This window comes from Sus scrofa, chromosome 14, assembly GCF_054392235.1.
Source record: "Sus scrofa isolate SSC_HxYL_T2T_F1_AM1 chromosome 14, Sscrofa_HxYL_maternal_Yorkshire_Landrace_v2.0, whole genome shotgun sequence".
In the NCBI taxonomy this organism is placed as follows: Eukaryota; Metazoa; Chordata; class Mammalia; order Artiodactyla; family Suidae; genus Sus; species Sus scrofa.
Genome location: NC_139396.1, coordinates 48,487,161 through 48,506,955, shown reverse-complemented (window position 1 = coordinate 48,506,955; position 19,795 = coordinate 48,487,161). Strand labels below are relative to the sequence as shown.

Below are 19,795 nucleotides of genomic sequence, written 5' to 3'. Positions count from 1 at the left end.
GCATGATCCTGGTGGTGGTCTTCTGGGTTATTGCCTGGAATAGTCAGGTGATTGTGTTCGGGGGCAATCCAACGAGGGGGAAGCACAAGGAAGGGCTTGATAATATTCATATCTAAAAGAAGCGTAAGGAGTATCACTTTTCTCTTAGGTGTATAAGGTGCCTATGTCATTATGTGTCTCCTTTGAGAGGGAACCAGGATCCTGCCCCAAGAAAGTACTGTTATTGCTTGACTGCTCCTCCCTGGTCTCCGGATCCCCTTCCTTCCCTGATCAGCAACTGTCTGAACCTGCCCCTTGAACTCAGGGAAGGTCATGGAGGCTGAAGGAGGCCCACTTCCTAAGAACAAGAAATGGGGGACACAGAAAGGCTTTTGTGCCCAGGAGCGCCACAGGGATCCTACTCGGTTATATTCACATATCAAACATCTAAACCAGTGGTTTTCATCTGGAAGCTGTCAAGTTGGTCCCCTTGGAAAAATACAGCAACTCAAAGACATTTTTGGTTGTGACCTTGTGGAGTTTGTAGTAGGAGGTAAAGCCCGGGGATGCTGACAACATCCTGCAATGTCTTTGTTAGGACAGCCCCTAACAAAGAACCATCTGGCCCAGGGTCAGGCGTTCGTGTCAGGAAGCCCTGATTTAAACAAGACAGTCTAAAGGTTTAAGAGGCTTTCATGTGAGGGAGCCATGACCGTGTGAGAATCGAGGCGGTAACTCTTTCAATGAGGTGAAAATGATGTTGAAAACATGTTCTTGTCCGTGCTCATCACTGGCCCAAGTACCAGCTTTGCTGGGTGATTCCCAGGACGCAAAAACCTTCCCAGAGAAAAATGGGGAGCGCTCCTCTCTGCAAGTAATTTCCATTCTCAGCACCTTCTCAGCAGGGGGCTGAGAAGTGAGTGTGTGACCACTTGTCCAGGGACTTGAAATCAAAAGCTCCAAATTTACTGTGTGGACGATGTTGAGACTGAATTTTAAAGATTAGTCTGGAGAGTTCCTGTCATAGCTCAGTGGTAGTGAACCCGACTAGTATCCATGAGGACGTGGGTTCGATCCCTGGCCTCACTCGGTGGGTTAAGGATCTGGCATTGCTGTGAGCTGTGGTGTAGGTCACAGACAAGCCTCGGATCCCAAGTTGCCGTGGCTGTGGTGTAGGCCAGAGGCTACAGCTCCGATTAGACCCCTAGCCTGGGAACCTCCATATGCTGCAGGTGCCACCCTAAAAAGACAAAAAAAAAAAATTAAAGATTAGTCCAGGTAATAAGGTAGGTTCAATAATTGACAGTTTTTTCACAAAAGGTTCTAAATTGCAAATCAATGCTCTCTATTCTCTGCTTCTATGAATGTATCTATTAAAGAGAAAAAAAATCCATATATGACCCTTGACAAATTTTGCAAAACACTGATTCATCTCTTAAGAGAAAAAAAAAAAAAACAAAACCTTGACATCATGAATACCAGATATATTTAGAGAATGAAATTCTAAAGATGGTTAAACATTGTAGGAAAATCTGTATATGCCTGCCCAGATATTCATATTTTTTTTTTCAACTGTAAGATAGTTTGGTGGAAAAATGTTCATTAACAGAAGTGATGGGCAACTATTAATTTTGATTCCCTAAATTTTCTATTAGAGCAGGGGGAAAAAAATGAAAGAACAATTCTGACTCTTTTCACTCTCAGAGTTTAGTTTGACATTCACGAATATTTTGACTATATTCTCCAACAGGCCTATCAGAGGGGGAGAGCCCCTCATGGCAAATATCTGTGAACTTATCCACAGAGGCCACATTTAAGGAAAAGCTTGACTACACCTAATCTGAGCTTGAAAGAACCTCTTACCATTCTGCCAGAATGTGAGAGGGGCAGATGCCTATAGGATCTGCTCTGAGATCCTCTGCCCTCGGAAAGCTGTGAGTAAAACACCATCTGAGGAGTTCCCATTGTGGCTCAGTGGGTTAAGGACCCCACCTCATCTCTGTGAGGATGTGGGTTTGATCCCTGGCCTCGCTCAGTGGGTTAAGGATCTGATGTTGCCACAATTTGCAGCTAGGATTGGTGTGGCTGTGGTCTAGGCTGGCCGGTGCAGCTCTGATTCAACCCCTAGCCCAGGAACTTCCATATGCTGCAGGTGCAGCTGTAAAAAGAAATAAAGGGACCAGTGTTGTCACTGCTGTGGCATGGATTTGATCCCTGATCCAGGAACTTCTACATGTTAGGAGTGCAAACCCCCCCCCACCCCCGCCGCTGCCGCCGCCGCCGCAAAAAAGGGAAAAACAGACACTTGAATTCAAGCAACCTTAAGCAACCAGAAAATTGCTCTCGTCACATAATAGTAAGTCCAGTGCACAATAGGCAAAGGGTTCCGTGGCTGGTTGGTTCAGCGGCTCGGTGGTGTCGTAAGAACATCCACTATCAGAGGCAAAGGAAACGTTTAAATGCTCTTCTTTGTACTCTGTGCTGGGAAAAGACAAAGGCTGAGCCCAGAGAGGATGCTCAGTCACTAGGACACAGAAAACTTGAAAAGAGATCAAGGAAAAGCATAGATTAAATAGATTGATATATACATTTAAAACCTTCTCATAAAGTAAAGCCCAGACACAGAGCTACACAAGTGAATTACAAATATTTCAGAAGAATGAACATGGGGAATTCCCCTCGTGGTGCAGCAGAAATGAATCCAACCAGGAACCATGAGGTTGAGGGTTCGATCCCTGGTCTCACTCAGTGGGTTAAGGATCTGGTGTTGCCGTGAGCTGTGGTGTAGGTCGCAGACGTGACCCAGATCCCCCATTGCTATGGCTGTGGTGTAGGCCGGTGGCTACAGCTCCAATTGGACCCCTAGCCTGGGAACTTCCATATGTTGTGGGTGTGGCCCTAAAAAGACAAAACACCAAAAAAACCCCCCAAAAAACAGAAGAATGAATACAAATTCTTCATAAAGTCCTCCAAAACATTTGAAGAGGAGGGAACAATTCTCTGTTTATTCTTGAGGCCCAGAATTGCCTGACACACAATCCTGCAAATACCTCACCAGGAAAGAAAACTATAAACCAATAGCCCCATCAATATAGACTTGAAAATCCTGAACAAAATGTTAGTAAACTGACTTGTTTGGAATATATATAGAATATATATGTGGAATATATGAGTATACACACATATTTTATATATACATACATATATATATATATATATATATATATGTATATGTGTTACGGCAGCTGCCCAGCAGCCCTGCGCTGCAGCGTATCAGCTCTGGCGACAGTCCTGTGGCTGTAGTGTACCAGCTGCAGCAGCTCTGTGGCTGCAGTGGATCAGCTCTTTTACCCGGTGAGAAACCAAGCGAGCCCTCGGAGAGGTGGAGAACTCAGGTTTATGACGCCGGCGGGCTCAGAGGAGATCGCTCTCCAGAGTCTGAGCCCCTAAGAGGGGTTTCACAAGGCTTTTGTGGGCTACGTCTTGCTGGGTCCATGCTTGGCTCATTGGATCGGAGTGACGTCAGGCAAGGTAGTCGATGTGGAAACAAATTGACAGAAGCAGATTCGTGGGGGAGGGGTGGTTGGGGAGGTGGATGGACTTTGCTTAGTCATCATGGCCGGGGTCTCTCCTTTCTACATTTTTATTGGGACATTTCCTCCTACATATGCACTCACACACCCACACACGGAAAAATAATAGACACCATGGCCAACTGGGATATTTCCTGAGTTCACCATTATCTTCACCTCCTTCGCCATCAATGAGGAAACACTTCTATTTTCCAGAAAATATTGATATGCAAAGATACTTTTTAAAATAGGTGATGAGGAAGCGGCATATTTATTCTGTTTTCACAGATTCAATTCATTAGGTGAAACCTGGAGCAAAAGGCATTTTAATGAAATGCTTTGCAAACCAAAACTGGAAAAAAAAAAAAAAAAGATCAGCATGGCTGTTCAACATTGTTGAATTGACTAAACCATGATTACATTTCTGAAAATAAAAATCTTTGCCTGAATACAAAAAATAATTGTAATTAGGATGGGGGAAGAGCAAGAACTGAATTAAAAATGCTCATCTTTTATTAATCACATACATTTTTCATCAGGAGACTATTTTTATGAGCTCAGGCTAATGTAGAAACCATTATTTTACAAAACTGTGGAAACAGTCGGCCCATGACAATTTAATGCTGTTTTCCAAAACTCTCATTTGGCGGGAGCTTAGATAAGCCAAGTTTACGTGGGTGTGTTCTTCATTTCTTAATCATCAACCATCTGTGAGGTAGTTGCCACAAGCCAGTAGTTGACACGCAGTCATGATGTGTTACTAGCTCCCACCTAATGATCCCTAATGTCCACTAGGATGCTCTTAGAAGGAAGAGAACAAAAAGCCATGACCCTGGGCAGTGACCACAAGGTTCCTGGAATGTGTCCGCCCAACATTTAAGCTCATATCTTCTGAGCTAAATCACATGAAAAAAAAAGCTTCTCCTTCTTGAATGCTTGAAGATTAGAAGGGTAACCTTGAATGCTTAGTGGGCTGGAATCTATCTATCTATCTATCTATCTATCTATCTATCTATCTATCTATATATAATGTATTTATTTATTTATTTACTGGCTATGCCCTTGGCATGTGGAAGTTCCTTGTTCCTAAGCCAGGGATTGAATTCACACTACAGCAGTGACCCAAGTCACTGCAGTGAAAATGCCAGATCCTTAACCTTCTGGGCCACAAGAGAATTCCTATGTATTTTTCTTTTTTGGCTGCACACACAGCATGTGCAAGTTCCCCAGGTCTGGTTTCAAACCTGCTCCATAGCATGGAACTGAGCAGCAGTGACAATGCAGGATCCTTAACCACTAGGCCACCTGGGAACTCATGGAATATTTTAACTATCCTTTATCACCACACTACATAGGACTTCACAGACACAGAGCAACAGAGAAATAAAGCAATGAACACAAGCTTGGCAGATACTGCAAGGGAGCCACAGATAAGAAACTTTGGCCTACACTTATCAGACTCTAAAATTCTTTCTCTTTCCATTATACCCCCTGCACCTGTGTTAGTAGATAGAAAAACAGACTTTTCTAGTAGCCACTAAGAAGGAAAATAAGAAAAGTCACGCTTTGGGGAGATTCTTTATTTGGAGAGCATAGAGAATTAAGTCAATGGCTTTTAATGAGGGGACAATAGACTAAGATTTTGTTTTTAGCTCTGGGTAATATAAATCCCTATTGCATGTATAAATATGTAAAGAAGTTAGGTTTTCAGGAAATAAGAAGGCTGGACATGGACAGTTTATAGGTGTCATGGTGGTTCATGTTGGCATCAGGAGTCCAGATTCTTCCCTCATTTTTCCCCCCTGTTCAGTAGGTGACTCTTCTCACATGGGCACAAAATGACTGCACCACCTCCATCCTTTGCATCTATATTCCAGGGAGATAAAGGGGGGTGGTGCCAACAAAATTCTTCTCACAAGTCTTTGATTTTTGTTTGGATAGGTTTGCTGTTCCTATAAAAATTTCAAGTATGTGACCTTGGTTCTAACTGGGTCACATGACACTTAGTTGCAAGAGAATCCAGAAAGTATTTTTGCTTTCCAGTCTCTCTAGTGAAGAAAGGCAGGGAAGGAGCAGGATGACTGTAAAGTGGCCAACTCAAAGTGTTTGCCACTGAACTGAGTCTTACAATAAAATAGGGAATGCTACCAAGACCCCCAAAGAGTGATCTGTACATTCAGTGAATTTGATTTCATCTTATCTTAGAAATGATCACGAATACTGAGTGAATTTGTTTTTACAGGTTCCTTTAAAAACATTCCGTTAACCAAAAGCCGTATGATTGTTTGAGGAGGCACACATCCATTAAAATGAATATGTCGGGGAGATGCCAATCAGAAGACGGCTGAAGAATTATTGCTAAATGTGAGTTTGCTGCTCAAAGAGAAATAGCAAAAAAAAAAAAAAAAAAAAAAAAAAAAGTGTTAGCATTAATTACTAGGTTTACAGCACTTCAGCTCCACTCCAAAATAAATGAATAACTAAGTAACGTGTGGAGAGCTAATCTGGCCAGTTGTGGGACGATGGTTTGCTATGCAATGGAGACCTGGGTGTGTTACAGCATTTAAATGAAATCTGCTTTCCGAAAGAGAGAAGCCGTCATTCATGCTGACTTGACAGGGTGCTTCATCTTGGGGAACTCTGTATATTTTGCCATCCGGTGGTAACATCTACCCTTCTGCTTTCGAAGGTCAACAATGTAGCCTTGTTTTATGGAGGTATTTTGGGGCTCAGTTGAATGACTTAAAGGGATGATCATGAAAAGAGGGAGAGACCCCGGATCCAATGAATTGGGAGGTTCTAAAGACGCATCCCATATATTCCAAAAGAAGAGGTTTTCCTCCCAGTAAATCAAGGTCTTCTGAAGCTCAAAAGGGCCTGTTTCCCATGCTGATGTAGCAGGTTCCTTTGAACCTCCTGTCACTGTCTCTTTCATCTTTCCTTGTCCACAAGAGAAGGGCACTGGCCTTGAAAGAGAAATGGAACCCTAGGACATGTGAACCTCAGAAGAATGGAGGCTCTTGATGGAAACTGAAAACCAGGTGAATGCGCTTTGGCTTCTTCGTGGAATCTGCTTCTTGATCTTCAATTAAGGTGTCCCTCTTACCGTTCTGAATCCCCGTCCAAATGTCACCTCCTCAGGGAAACCTTCTCACCTAGCACACCACCATTGCCAGGCAACCATGTTTATGTCTTTCCTAAAGTTTTCACGGTTTGTTCTCAGTTTATTCATGTCTCTGTTTATCTGTTTAGTTCATCTCTCCCATTAGTTTTCCAATGAATTGGCAGCAGGAACCATGCTTATTTATTTATTCTTTTAAAATATGCACTGATCATCTTCAATTTCTTTCATGAGAGTTTTCTCGTTTTCAGAGGACAGGTCTTTTGCCTCCTTAGTTAGGTTTACTCCTAGGTATTTTTTTTCTTTTTCATGTGGTGCTAAATAGGATTGTTTCCTTCATGTCTCTTTCGAATACTTGGTTGGTAGTGAATAGAAGTGCAGGAAATTACTGACTATACACACACATACGTATATACATATATATGTACATACACATACACACACATATATGTATTTTTATGGCCTCACTGGCAGCTTATGGAAGTTCTCAGGCTAGGGGTCGAATCTGACCTTTAGCTGCAGGTCCGCATCACAGCCCTAGCAATGCCAGATTCAAGCCACACCTGCAAACTATACCACAGCTTAAGGACAACACTGAGTCCTTCACCTACTGAGCAAGGCCAGGGATTGAACCCACATCCTCTCAGACACTATGTCGGGTTCTTAACCCACTAAGCCACAACAGGAACCCCAGATTACTGTATGTTAAATTTTGTGTGTGTGTGTCTTTTTGTCTTTTAGGGTGGCACAGGTAGCATATGAAGTTTCCCAGGCAAGGGGTCTAATCAGAGCTGTAGCCACCGGCCTACACCACAGCCCAGTAACACAGGATCTGAGCCACGTCTTCGACTTACACCACAGCTCACGGCAACGCCAGATCCTTAACCCACTGAGCAAGGCCAGGGATCGAACTCAAAACCTCATGGTTCCTATTCAGATTCGTTTCCGCTGCGCCACGATGAGAACTCTGTGTATCCCACTTTTTAAAATGTTGATATGGCCAGGCGTAGTCATATGGGGAAAATTCAATTTCTTTCAGAAACCACACTTTGCGTTAAAAAAAAATTAAGTAAATCCAGTGTGGGAAATCAGCTACAATGTGTACCGTGTAAAAAGAATTATGCGTGTGTTTAAATCTGCTCTGCCCATTCAGCTGATCAAATTGTAAAATGCTGTCATGCATTCATGGTTACATTTGGATGCGTTGTGAAGGGCTTTCTGGAAAGCTGTGTATAAAATTACTTATTTTGCATATTTAATTTTAATATTACAAAGTGAGAGGCTTTTTTACGGGTTGGTACCTAAATGAAGCTGGCTTAAAGAATAAGAATTTGAAAATAGACATGCCTTTCCTACACAGGCGTTACTGGAATACGTATCTGAACAGGATGGATCTAATTACACATAAGCATCTTCATTTTTTGTTAACTCGCAGGCGTTTTTTAGTGTGTTGTTTATTTTTATTTTTTTATTATAGCTGATTTGCAATGTTCTGTCAATTTCTGCTGCACAGCAAAGTGACCCTGTCTCATATATATATATGTATATATGTATACGTATATGTATATACACATTCTTTTTCTCATATTATCCTCCATCATGTTCCATCACAAGTGACTAGATATAGTTCCCAGTGCTATACAGCAAGATCGCTTGCTTATCCACTCCAAATGCAATAGTTTGCCTCTGAAAACCCCAAACTCCCAGTCCATCCCACTCTCTCTCTGACTCCTTGGCAACCACAAGTCTGTTCTCCAAGTTCTTTTCTGTAGGTAGTTTCATTTGTGTCATATATTGGATTCCAGATATAAGTGACATCATATGGTATTTGTCTTTCTCTTTCTGCCTTACTTCACTTAGTTTGACTCTAGTTCCATTGCTGTTGCTGCAAAAGGCATTATTTTGTTCCTTTTTTATGGCTGAGAAGTATTCCATGGTGTATATATACCACATCTTCTTAATCTATTTATCTGTTGTTGGACATTTAGGGTAGTTTCCATGTCTTGGCTACTGTGAATAGTGCTGTGGTGAACATAGGGGTGCATGTACCTTTTTCAATGAATGTTTTGCCTGGATATATGCCCAGGAGTGGGATTCCTGGGTCATATGGTTCTATTTTCCTTTTCCTGAGGTACTACTGTTTCCATAGTGGAAACTCCATACTGTTTTGCGGTTGTACCAATGTACATTCCCACCAACAGTGCAGGAGGGTTCCCTTTTCTCCACACCCTGTCTGGCATTTGTTATTTGTTGACTTGTTAATGATGGCCATTTTAACCAGTGAACTCAGGCAGTTTTTATTACATTATCGGGAATTAATGATGGCTGAATAATCTTTACGATCACAAACTTGTAAATCATGGGTTTTAGATTTTTTTTTTCATGGTGAACACTCCCTTGCACTTCTGGTATAATCTTAAATTTTCTTAGAGTTGAATGAGTTGCAGTAACAAACAGGAATGTGTTTCAGATGGTGAAATTATTTCTGCTATAAATTAGAGTGGAATACAATGCCCAGACATCTTCAGCTTGTTATTTTCTATTTACAAATTTTAATTTCTTTGGGTTGAATTTTAAAAGTTTTATTTTCTATCTTAAGAGAGATTGTCATTTCTAACTCTTTTCCTCTCCCTTTTTTGAATAATTGATGAAACGCTAATGAATTTTTTTTTTTTAATGGCCACACCTGTGGCATGTAGATGTTCCCAGGCCAGGGATCGAATCTGAGCCACAGCTGTGACCTGTGCCATAGTGCAGTAATGCCAGATCCTTTAATGCACTGCACCAAGCTGGGGATCAAACCCACACCTCCACAGCAACCCAAGCCACTACAGTTGGATCAACCCACTGTGCCATGGTGGGAACTCCTCTATTGAAATTTTTAGCAGGAATGTGGTGAGGAGTTCCCTAGTGGCCTAGTGGTTAAGGATCTGGCATTGTCACTGCTGTGCCTCTGGTTGCTGCTGTGGCGGGGGTTTGATCCCTGGCCTGGGAACTTCTGCATCAAAAAAAGAAAAGAAAAGAAAAAAGAATGCAGCGAATACTAGTTGGGATGAAAGATAAGGGCCTCATCAGGGGTCCGGATGGATGTTCCAGGAGAATGTGGGGCTCAGAGCGAGGCCTGCCTTGATGGCAGCTGCCATTTCCTGCGTTGATGCAAAGGCAGAATGACCTGGATTCTGAGTTGGGTGTCTTTGCAGCCTTAGAGCTGACCTGGCAAGCAGTGTGGAGGATGTGAATGTCTGCACATTAATAACTGTTACACCTGCAACACTAGTTTCTTGCCTCTCTTTCCTAGTCTCCTGTGGACTCCTTAGGCAGCTGTTAGGCCTCAAGGCCCCTTCAAGGAGAGAGAACTCAAAGTATTACCAGACCCTTATCATCGCCCCACCCATCTCCCCCTCCCCCACCTTGAGCAACCTGCCCAGCTCCTTCCTGCCCCCTACTAGGAAAGGTATGTGGACCACTCCTCATCCCGCCCCTATGGGGCCTTATAAGCCCCCAACCAACCAGCAAGTGTATCACAAGGACCCCTCTTTCCACGACCAATCAGCAGGTCAGCAGGTGTATCTCGAGACCTCTCTTCTCCCTGGGCTATAAAAACAGCATCTCTCATCTCAATAAACTCTTCTCTCCCTTCACTTTGCCATGCCAGAAAATTCTTCTTCCCAACCTGAATACAGAGACCATAACAGCAGCCTCTGTGACTATCCAGTCCCCATGCACACCAGTGTTTTTTTTTTTGTTTTGTTTTGTTTTTTGTCTTGTCTTTTTAGGACTGCACACACAACATATGGAGGTTCCCAGGTTAGGGGTCCAATTGGAGCTGTAGCTGCCGGCCTACACCACAGCCACAGCAACGTGGGATCTGAGCCATGTCTGCAACCCACACCACAGCTCATGGCAATGCCAGATCCTCAACCCACTGAGCGAGGCCAGGCTTTGAACCCACATCCTTGTGGATGCTAGTCCAGTTCGTTAACCACTGAGCCACGATGGGAACTCCAACACATACTTCTTTAATGAGGGAGCAAATGGTCTAAGAGGGCCCCAGATGGCAGCTGCGGAAGCCCTGATCCTGCCACGCTGGAGTGAAGAGCAGAGCCGGGCCTGGAGGCCAGGATGCTGAGTGCTGCCTGCTGCCATGGTCAAGACTCAGTGAAGGGTCCTCAGCTTTGGAAGCCCTCACCCAGGTGGGGCCAAATCCTTCACACACAAAGAGATGCAGTGACTCAGGCCCTAAGCTCATGCCTTCCCTGATTCCCTTCCTCTTGACCCGGGCAGCAGCCCTCTCTGCCCAGGAACAACAGCTGAGGTTTCTGTCCTTCAGAAGTGTTAGAAATCAAGCATCCCTTTCACATGCAAGTTTAAGTGATAGACTGTCATTCAGATCAAAGAGAAAATGAGAAAGGCTGGGACCTGGGAACCAGGACCCCTTGGCTACAGTGGCTGCAATGTTTGTACCTGGACAAACACCTCCTCAAGCAACAATATACAAAGAAACAATAAGGGACTAAAACTAGCTGGGTGCATATACAGTTAGGGGAAATTATGGGTCACAAGATACAAAAAAACTAAAACCCCAACTTCCACTTCCCAAGAGCTAAGAGAGAAGTAGGGTGTCAGGAGCAAAAGCAGGGCTCTGCGCAAGCCCCCCGCCCGCCACCACCACCCAAGGGGTAGGCAGACCACCTAAGCCATCCCTCTGGCCTGACTCCTAGACCGACCCCTACCTCATCCCAAATTAGGAACCAGCTCCCCCCACTCAGAGAGGGAGCAAGCAAGGGAATCTGTTGTTTGTTTTTGCTCCCCCTCTGCTGCAGCAGGGGACCCAATAAAGCCTTGCCTGAATTTTCCTATCTGGCCTCGTATCAATTTCCATTGCTTAAGGAGGCCAAGGAACCTGGCTGGTAGCAAAAGCAATTAGAAAACTATAAATGGAGAGAAACATCTGATTGATTTGGGAGCAGTTTTCCTCTGGCATCTGGGGTGCTCTGCTTGTTTGGTGAGTATCAGTTCTAAAAATGAAGAACAAAGAGGACCCGTTGTGGCTCAGCAGCTTAAGAACCTGACATACTCTCCCCGAGGATGCGGGTTTGATCCCTGGCTCACTCAGTGGGTTAAGGGTCTGGTGGTGCCACAAGCTGCAGCGTAAGTCACAGGTGTGGCTTGGATCCAGCATGGCTGCTCCTGCGGCTGTAGGCCAGGCAGCCGCAGCTTCTATTCGACCCCAAGTCTGGACACTTCCATATGTCACAGGTGTGGCCCTAAAAGTAAAAAAATAATAATTTTTTTAAAAGTTGAAATTAAATAATAATAATATTAATGACATTTGAAGTACTGTTCAGGTGGCAGCTGGGTTCTAGAAGTAAAGAGTGTCCCAAATGGAACTGCACCTCATTTATCTGGATGTTTCAGGCACTTGTGATAGACAGGATACTCAGTGTTCATTGAAACAAGAAATTGTTGGAGTTCCCATCGTGGCGCAGTGGTTAACGCATCTGACTAGGAACCCTGAGGTTGCGGGTTCCATCCCTGGCCTGGCTCAGTGGGTTAAGGATCCGGCGTTGCTGTGAGCTGGGGTGTAGGTTGCAGACGTGGCTCCGATCCTGCGTTGCTATGGCTCTGGCGTAGGCTGGCGGCTACAGCTCTGATTACACCCCTCGCCTGGGAACCTCCATATGCTGTGGGAAGCAGCCCTAGAAAAGGCAAAAAGACAAGAAAAAAAAAAAAAAAGAAATTGTTACTAAACACAAGTTTGTGTGCTGGACACACAGTGAGTCCAAACAAACTGCAACGTGGGAGTTGGGAGCAGAGAAAGCCTTATTGCAGGGCCATGCAAGGATGACAGCGGGACGAAGCTACTCACTGAAGATTGAGTGGAAGAACACAGTTAGGAGAACTCAGGAAATGTTTCTTAGAACCTGTTCTCTCTTTTTTTTTTTCCTAATTCATTGATGTATAATTGATAATTCCAACACTCTTGCCATGTCTGGTTCAGATGTTTGCTCCATCTCTTCAAATTGTCTTTTTTGCCTGTTCATATGCCTTGTAAATTTATTTCAATCGCAAACGTGATGAACCCACAAAAAGAGATGATGCAGGGCTCAGTGGTAATGAACCCGACTAGCATCCATGAGGACACGGGTTTGATCCCTGTGGATCTCACTGAGTCTCTCTCAGTGGGTTAAGGATCTGGCATTGCTGTGAGCTGTGGCGTAGGTCACAGACTCCGCTTGGATCCCCCCCTTGCTGTAGCTGTGGTGTAGGCCGACAGCTGCAGCTCCTATTACACCCCTAGCCCAGAAACTTCCATATGCTGTGGGTGTGGCCCTAAAAAACAGGAAAAAAAAAATTGGTGTGCAGATATCTCTTTGAGATCCTGACCTCAGTTCTTTTGGATATATACCCAGAAGTGAAACTGCTGGATCATATGTAATTCTGTTTTTTATTTTTTGAGGAAGCTCCATACTGTTTTCTATAGTGGCTACAACATTTGATGTTTCCAACAGTGTGCAAGGGTTCCAGTTTTTCCACAGCCTCATCAACACTTGCTATCTTCTTCTCTGTTTTTTTGATATGTGCTAGCCATCCTAATAGGTGTGATATCCCATTGTAGTTTTGATTGGCTTTTCCCTAATGATTGGTGATGTCGAGAAGATTTTCATCCATTTGGTGGCTGTTTATGTATCATCTTTGGGAAAATGTCCATTAGGTCCTCTGCCCAAATTTTTTTTTTTTTTTTTTTTTTTTTGCTTTTTAGGGCCACAACAACAGCATATGGAAGTTCCCAGGCTAGGGGTCAAATCAGAGCTACAGCTGCTGGCCACAGCCTCAGCCACAGCAATGCAGGATCCAAGCTGAGTCTGTGACCTATACTGAGGCTCATGGCAACACTGAATCCTTGACCCAATGAGCAAGGCCAGGGATCAAACCCACATCATCATGGGTATAGCCAGATTCATTTCTGCTGAACCACAACAGGAACTCCCCTTAGCCCATTTTTCAATTGTGTATTTATTTTGTTTCCATTATTGAGTTGTAGGAGTTTGTTAGGAGCTATTTTATCAGGTTGCATTTGAAGGGTGTAGGCTGGATGCAGCTGGTGGACCCCAATATCAATTATAAAACATTTGCAAATGTTAGTATGTCAAGAATTCTAGAGGCACACAAAGAGAGGGGACATTGATTCTGCCTGTGTGTATATCCACAGGGAGACAGGCAAGGTTGTGTGGCGAAGATGCTGTTTGAGGCGGTCTTGGAGGAGGGCCAACCACTTGCAGAGTAAGGATGAGCTGGAGCTCCTGGGGGCCCAGTCACCATCTAAGAAGCCTGAAGATGTTTCCATTGCCATCTCATTATCAGTTCCTTTCAGAACAACTGAAAGAAAGAAAAGACAGATTTATTCGCCGAAGCGATGGAGAAGGATATTAGGACAAACGTCTATGTGGAAAAAACAATCCAACGTACGCATTTCTTGGGTGAAAAGATACACAGCGTTTTCAGAGGCTTTTCCCCCGCTCATCTTAATGAAGGTGAATTATTTAACACAGTTAAATAATCTCCAGTTTTCAATTTAATGAGACTTACCAGCCCTACGTTTGGCACATTCTCTTCTATTAAGCTTTCAGCTAAACCCCAGAGATAAAAGGTGTTTTACTTCAAAGAAATCTGATTTGTTTTTTATCTAGTATATTCAACTGGCATAAATTCAGGCATACCACATCAGACCTCAGTGAAATCTGTGTTAGAAGTTTCCCTTTGTTTTCAAAGTCCTTATAAATAGCTTTCTTCCAAGCTATACCTGGTCTTTGTGAACAGAATGAGTAAGGTTTGAGTGTGTAGGTAAACACATTTGTAGGAGTCTGTAGATTTAGGGCCTGGGCTGTTAAGGCAGATCTGGAAACTGTAAGAGAATAGCTAAGTAAACTAAAAAAATATTAGAGAATAGATAGGTTTTTTTAAAAAAATAGAAAGTCAGTTTATCTAGATGTGTGACCATGACAAGTCCAGTTGTGCTCACTCGACTGAAAGGTCACTGTGTACTTTGGGGATTCTGTAGGGTTCCCCCCCAAGCACTGCCGATAGCAGACACAGCTGGGCAGGAGGACATGAGACAGAGGGGAGGCAGGGACCATCTTTGTCACTGATCCACGTGCCTCTCAGTCTATCCAACAGAGAGGGAGCCCACAGGCTTGAACAGTCTGTGCTGGGAGCCACGATGGAATTTATTTCCCCTGATCTTGACTAAAGATGGAATTTATTTCCCTTGACCCTAGGAAGGGGTTGAAGTTCGGTTTGAAATTAGACAAGAGAGCTGCCCACAGCCCCCACTGTCTCTGATTGCTTGTGCAGAGTCAGAACACAGGCACAGTCTTTGAAATGGAATGGGCTTGATTCAAACTTGTCCTTGGCAAGTCGAGTGTCTTTAGTCAAGCACTTCTCGTCTCTGGTCCCACCTTTCCCCTTGAAAAACATAGGGGCAATTCTACTAGCATTTTGCTGGCAGTACCATATTCAATCCACACTACCAGTGTAAAAGTAGGGTATGTTGATATTCCCATTTAGAGAAGAGAAAAGCGAGACTCGGAAAAATGAAGTCCAGCCAAAGTCATTTGGCTAGTGACTGGCAGGCTGAGGACTCAAACCCAAGCCATCCTTCAACCCCATCCCTTGGCTGTTAGCATACACAGCCTGCCATGGTCCTATCAGCAGGGAGTCGGGAATTTGGAAAATCTGTTGTTAAAAACACAGACTGTTGGAGTTCTTGTTGTGGCTCAGTGGTAGCAAACCTGACTAGGATCCATGAGGACGTGGGTTTGATCCCTGGCCCCACTCGGTGGGTTAAGGATCTGGCATTGCCGTGAGCTTTAGTGTAGGTCAAAGACATGGCTCAGATCCAGTGTTGCTGTGACTGTGGCGCAGGCGGGCAGCTACAGCTCCAATTCAACCCCTAGTATGGAAACTTCCATATGCTACACAAGCGGCCCTAAAAAGACAACAACAAGAACAACAACAAAAACCATACAGAATATGGAATTCCTACTGTGGCTCAGCCAGTTAAGGACCTGATGGTGTCTCTGAGGATTTGGGTTCAATCCCTGGCCTCGCTCAATGGGCTAAGGATCCAGTGTTGCTGTATGCTTCCAAGTAGGTCACAGACTTGGCTTGGATCTGGCGTGCCTGTGGCTATGGCGTAGGCTTGCAGTGGCAGCACTGATTTGACCCCTATCCCAGGAACTTCCATATGCCACAGGTGGGGCCATAAACAGGAAAAAAAAGAGAGAGAGAGAGAGAGAGAAACACAGGATGCATTCTTTTGATCATTGATACATTGCTGGAAACTCCAGGTTTTTCAACCTGGAATTACTGCACGTAACAGAACTGAGACCTTCACCTCTTTGTTCAAACCTCCTTTACTTAATTACTCAAGCCTCCCTTACCTTCCCAAATGCTGCCATGCTTCCTAAGGCCCATAATCTAAACCACTACATCTCAAAAGTTACCCTGAAAATGTTTGCTCTGGCAAAATTTGAGCTGTACATTCTTACTGCCTGGGAGGTGAGAAAGCTGTCAAAGTGGCAAGGAAGGAAATGAACTTGGCTGTGAATTGGTCAAACCCTTGTTAACAGAAGACTAATCAGCGTGGAGAGAATCAAGTGTAAAAGTAATTTCATTGTCATTTTTTTCCTATGTAATCTGAGAGGGGATTTTTTTAAATGGCTTTTTTTTTTTTTTGGTCTTTTTGCCATTTCTTGGGCCACTCCCGTGGCATATGGTGGTTCCCAGGCTAGGGGTCGAATCGGAGCCATAGCTGCTGTCCTACGCCAGAGCCACAGCAATGCTGGATCTGAGCTGCGTCTGCAACCTACACCACAGCTCACAGCAACACCGGATCCCCAACCCACTGAGCAAGACCAGGGATCGAACTCGCAACCTCATGGTTCCTAGTCAGATTCATTAACCACTGAGCCACGACGGGAACTCCTTAAATGGCTTTTTTAAAAATAATAAATGCCTTTACATGTGGATTAAAATGGACTTTAGATTACTGAATTTCATAGTTTAATTTAAGCAGATAAAGTAAAATATTAAATATTAAGAGTTCTTGCTGTGGCTCAGCAGGTTAAGGACTCGATGTAGTCTCTGTGAAGATGCAAGTTTGATCCCTGGCCTCACTCAGTGGTTTAAGGATCTGGTGTTGCTATGCCTGTGGAGTAGGTTGCAGATACAGCTCCGACTCAGCCCCTGGCCTGGAAACTTATATATACTGCAGGTGCAGTGGTAAAAAGAAAAAAAAATAAATAAAGATAACCTAAAAAACAATAAAGATAACCCACTCCTATTACTAGATTTTTTTCCAAAGCGAGACATCCAGGTAAATTGTGTTGTAAAAATTCATCAAAGATTTGGTTTGAAACCATACAGAATAACACCCAGTTTATTGTGAAAGTTGGAGGCACATTGGTCTAGCTACTTATGCAATGAAATAGCCATAGATGTTTCTAGGACACATTTGCCATCTGGGGACTCCTTTTCACCATCACTCTGGGGCTCCCTTTACCTTCTCCTTGGATCACCCTCCTTTTTACCCGATTCCATGAATTTTTCTTGCTTGCTTTATTCCCTCATTTTGATAGCGCCCCTTTCTCTAGTAGCATCCTGAATAAGAGTCTATGATAGATCATTTTCTGAGATCTTCCCTATCTAGAAAATGTCTTAATTCTATCCTATCCTTGTTCACGCCCTATCAAATTTGATAAATCAATTCCTTTCACAATTTGAAGGGCATTGCCCAAGAGACAAATAGCAGAAGATTGCAGAGTAGGAGATTTCAAGAAGATGAGATGAATAGAATAACTCTCTCTTGCCAAACAGACAAAGAGGGATTAGATGATTTTAGAGAGTTTAGACTTAAATGAATGGTCCTGATGAGTGGTAGAAAAACACACACAAACACAAGATTATAATTATTATTTTTACTGAGGTATGGTTTATTTACAATGTTAATTTCTACTGTACAGCAAAGTGACTCAGTTATACATATATATATATATATATATATTCTTTTCCTTATGTTTTATCACAGGATACTGAGTATTGTTCCCTGTGCCACACAGTAGGACCTTGTTGTTTATTCATTCTATATGTAATAGTTTGCATCTGCTAACCCCAAACTCACACTCCATCCCTCCCCCACCATGGTCTCGGCAACCACAAGTCTCTTCTCTATCTATGTCTGTGAGTCTGTTTCTGTTCTGTAGATAGGTTCATATGTGTGATATTTTAGATTCCATATATGTGAAAATCATATGATATTTTTCTTTCTCTGACTAATTCAACTTAGTATGATCATTTCTAGGTCCATCCATGTTGCTGCAAATGGCATTATTTCATTCTTTTTCATGGCCACGTAGTATTCCATTGTATATATGTACCACGTCTTCTTTACACAAGATAATTATTAACTGAAGAGAAAACAACTAAATATTCAGGAAAGCAAAATATTTATAGGATACTACAATTATCATTGTGAAGAAGATTTAGCTAATCATACATATGAACAAAATGCAACTGAAAATGCAAACAGACAAGGACCAGATCATGGGTGATAATAGAACTTTGACCCAAACCCCCAGCTCAGCAACAACATGTCCAGGAAACCAAATCACAGCCTCACAGCTACAAGGTCAGAGCAGTCAGCACATGGTCCATGACATCTAGCTTCCATTGCCAATTCAGGACAACCAATGAAGAAAACCAAGCATGCAACCCAATCCCTTACATAAGATGCCCCACTTCTTGTTCCTCAAGCCAACAAGCTCCCACCTGAGCACACCTGCTGCCTTCCTCAGTCCTCCTGCCTCTGCATCTCTGCCCAACATAAATGATGGGGACTTTCTCACCAGAACAACCTTTGAGCTAAACCTTCTGTTTGCTGTCATGGTGGTGGTGTCATCTGTTTCCACAATAGAATATCAATTCAGCAGATTTATAAGGATAATGCAAAGCATGGATGTAGTGATGGAGAAGAGGAGAAAGAGACGACTAAGTGTCTTGAGGGTGTGGGGGAGAATAGACAACACCAAAACAATAAAATAATGACGTGCTAACACCAGTATGTTACTTGGCGCTTTGGGAGCAAATCCCAAAGAATCAGCTATCAATGCTTGCTTTTTCGAAGGGACGGACAATGGACAAGCCTGTTAGAGTTAGCTGACACCACGTGAAAATAGGACTTCAATAAAATTAAAACAAAACCAATCACACTTTAGAAATCTGATGACTAATTATATTGATTTCAGTTAACACACACACACACAAAGCCCTCAATCACAACACTACATAATTTCAAAGGCTCCAGGTCCTGAAGGAGACTTTTTTTTCCCCTTTAGCCACACCTGTGGCATATGGAAGTTCCCGAGCCAGGAGTCAAGCCACAGCCACTGTAAAAGCAATGCCGAGTAGTTATGTTGTGAGCCACATGGGAAGTCTGAGACATTTATCTCTGTCTGTGTGATGGGGGAGGAGACAGAAGAGAGAATGTGAGATGAAGAAAGAAAATGAAATAAAAGCAGCACCTTGCATGTTTTATACAGTATGCCATGAGGAAGATGAAAAAATCACATCTCTGCCCTTGGAGGTCAAAATGCAGAAAAGAAAGAAAGGAAGGAAGGAAGGAAGGAAGGAAGGAAGGAAGGAAGAAAGAAAGAAAGAAAGAAAGAAAGAAAGAAAGAAAGAAAGAAAGAAAGAAAGAAAGAAAGAGAAAGAGAGAAAGAAAGAGAGAAAGAGGGAGGGAGGGAGAGAAGGAAGGAAAGAAAGAAAGAGAGAAAAAAAAGAGCGAGAAAAAGAGAGATAGAGAAAAAAAAAAGACTTGTTGAGGAGTTCCTCTTGTGGCTCAGCGGGTTAAGAACCAGACATAGTATCCATGAGGATGTAGGTTTGATCCCTGGCCTCACCCAGTGGGTTATGGATCCGACATTGCCATGAGCTGCAGTGTAGTTTGCTGATGTGGCTTGGATCTGGTATTGCTTGTGGCTGTGGCATAAGCTGATTGGACCCTTTGCCTAGGAACTTCGATATGCTGCAGGTGCAGTCATGAAAAGGCAAAAAAGAAAAAAAG

General features: G+C 43.2%; 1 protein-coding gene and 1 long non-coding RNA gene across 2 annotated transcripts in view; one reads left to right on the top strand and one right to left on the bottom strand.

Moving 5' to 3' along the window:
- The window catches only part of LOC106505915 (uncharacterized), a 189,642-nt gene extending 172,661 nt beyond the window's left edge, over window positions 1-16,981 (top strand). Inside the window, exon 5 of the long non-coding RNA XR_014827366.1 lies at window positions 13,886-16,981. This is a non-coding gene — a long non-coding RNA (uncharacterized LOC106505915). The remainder of the gene's footprint in view (window positions 1-13,885) is intronic.
- The window catches only part of DHX37 (DEAH-box helicase 37), a 978,033-nt gene extending 958,867 nt beyond the window's left edge, over window positions 1-19,166 (bottom strand). The window contains exon 1 of the mRNA XM_084996148.1: window positions 19,120-19,166. The gene's annotated coding sequence lies outside the window, so the exon portion shown is untranslated. The remainder of the gene's footprint in view (window positions 1-19,119) is intronic.
- Window positions 19,167-19,795: the final 629 nt, after the last annotated feature.